General features: G+C 36.5%; 1 pseudogene; it reads right to left on the reverse strand.

Annotated features, from left to right (window-relative positions):
* LOC142910131 (28S ribosomal RNA) overlaps positions 1-2,500 on the reverse strand; it is an 8,991-nt pseudogene that overhangs the window by 1,895 nt on the left and 4,596 nt on the right.

A 2,500-nucleotide genomic window follows, 5' to 3' on the forward strand; every position in this document is an offset into this window, starting at 1 on the left:
TCGATTTAGTGGGTAGTGCATTAATCCTTAGTTTAACCATGTCTATGTAATTATACGATTTTATTGTTCTATGATTCCCTGTTATCCATGAATTGTTTTCTGTTTGAGATTGGCAGTATACCAACCCCCGACCATCTGTTGTTTGATATAGTTTATTTGACCATTTGTTCTGATTTAAAGATTTCGAAGGAAATTTGGAGCCTGCAATGATATGGGCCTGTTTTAACGTTGCAATAGTGTATGATTGTTGTGATAATGCTCTTATTGCTAGATCATCTGAAGTTATCATTTTGTTGTGTCTGCTTATTATAGATAGTGCAACTGAGTCGCATAAATTTCTTATGCCCATTCCTCCGTTGGATACTGATGTATAAAAGAAACTGTCGGGCGTATCGTGTGGCAACCTGAGCAGAAGCTTTACTGTTTTCCTAATTTCAGAATCAAGTGACATCAATAAACCCTTGGTAACTTTTCCGAGGACCAATTGATGAATAATACGAGGTATCAAATTGTTATTGATTAAATATACTTTCTTTTCTGGCTTTAACGGTGCTCTGGTCAGTTTGTTTAACATTGCTGCGAGCAGGTTACAGCTTATAGATCGTTTTCCCCTTGGGTCAAATTCAATGCCTAGATATTTGAATCCCTTTACATATGATACCGGATTAATGGGTTCGTTATTTATAAAGTACGATGATGTCGTTGCAACACTAAATGTCTTCTGTTTGCCGTACTTGATAAATCTTAACGAATTGCATTTGTTTATATTTATTTTCAAGTGTCTGTCATCGAGGAATTTAGTAGTTATATCCAAGAGTTTATTCATGCCACATTCCGTTTCTGCAAATAGGATAAGGTCGTCTGCAAACATCATTGAATTTACTTTCTGATTTCCTACATTAACTCCTATATATGTCGGCAAGTTATCCAATAGTTCATCCATAATCATGTTAAATAGTAGCGGTGAAAGTGGATCACCTTGCTTTACGCCTCTTTTTAGATTTATGTTACGCATTGTTGTCGATCCAAATACAATATCAGTTAGATTACACTTATAGATGTTGGTCAAGTACGTTGTTGATTCCTTTGATAAGTTAAATCGCTTTAAGGCTCTAATAATCGATTCGTGGCTGACAGAATCGAATGCCTTACTGAGGTCTATTGACACTATTTGCGTGTTTTCGTGCTTTTGCCTGGCGTTGTGTATGATGAAGTGTAGTAATGCACTATTTTCGAAACATCCGTCTACCGGGAGGAATGCTTTCTGCCTGTAATTAAGCTTTAATTGCTGTCCTAGACGATAACTTAAAATTTTGTGTAATAGCCTAATTACAATTGATGAGATGGTTATGGGTCTCCAATTTGAGGGTTTTTCTAAATCCTCTTTAGTTTTAGGTATAAGTCTTGTTCTGTGTTGTTTCCATATTTGTGGTATATCCTGTAAATAAAGGATGATATTTAAGATATCTAGTAAATATTTTATTGGTAAAGTCCTAAGATCGCTAAGAATAATGTTGTCCTGTCCAGGTGACTTATCCTTCATAATTGCTAGGGTCTTAATCAACTCATCTAAGGTGATTGCTTTTACGATATCGATGCATGATCGGTCGTTTTTTAATTTAAAGGGTATATTATCTGGAGGAGAGTTTGACTCGAATAAAGTAACGAATGTTCCCCGTATGCTTTCTTCAGTTGGGTATATACTTGGCCCCGATCTATCTGAAGTAATCTCGTCTAATAGAGCTTTCTTGTTCGTATGGTATAAATATTGATACCTCCTGTATTTAGTTTGCTTTGATTGTCTTCGATGCCTATTCTCATCTTTCTCCTGTTGGTTTACACGATCTTTCCTATTAATTGGTTTACTTCGATTTAAAAACTTTTCTACATGAGAATTGAGTAGCAGTAACGCCTGATTGTGACTTAAATTCTCGATCTTTAGATCGGTAATTATGACCTGAAGATCCTCAGCTGCTGTCAGTGATTGTTCTTTTTCGGCCCTTATTGCTGGCTGATCTCCTTCAGAAGGTGTAGTTGTTATTTCCGATGTTGTCGGTAAAACTAAGTTAACAAGGCATTGGTTTTCTACCTTATAGGTGGTTTCTTTCAATGTCCTTACCAATTCCTTATACTTGATATTTCTCCGCTTCCCTTTAATCGCTTCTAGCGTTCTGTGTGGCATAACTGAGTTCTGTATTAGTTGATTCATGTTTATGTCCTCATCATTCTGTTGGGCTTCTTTATGGGCCATAATTTCTACCTCTTCTTCTCCCCATCTAACTTTCCTTCCTGGTGCGTTTTGCTGTAGTCTAGCTTCATGTTCTGTCGGATGAGTTCGTCTAGTATGTACCCCTAAACCTGTTTTCGTAGTAAAACCTCTGCTACAATATGAACAACTAAATAGTGTTTCCTCAATTGTGGTGGTTATAGCACTAGTTTTACCTATTAAACTTTTGCAAGTTCTTCCGTAGTGCGACGCTATCTTGTGTATGCTATCTGC

Source organism: Petromyzon marinus, unplaced genomic scaffold (assembly GCF_048934315.1).
Source record: "Petromyzon marinus isolate PM22_M1 ecotype Great Lakes invasive population unplaced genomic scaffold, UKy_Petmar_22M1.pri1.0 PM_G_Scaffold_139, whole genome shotgun sequence".
NCBI lineage: Eukaryota > Metazoa > Chordata > Hyperoartia > Petromyzontiformes > Petromyzontidae > Petromyzon > Petromyzon marinus.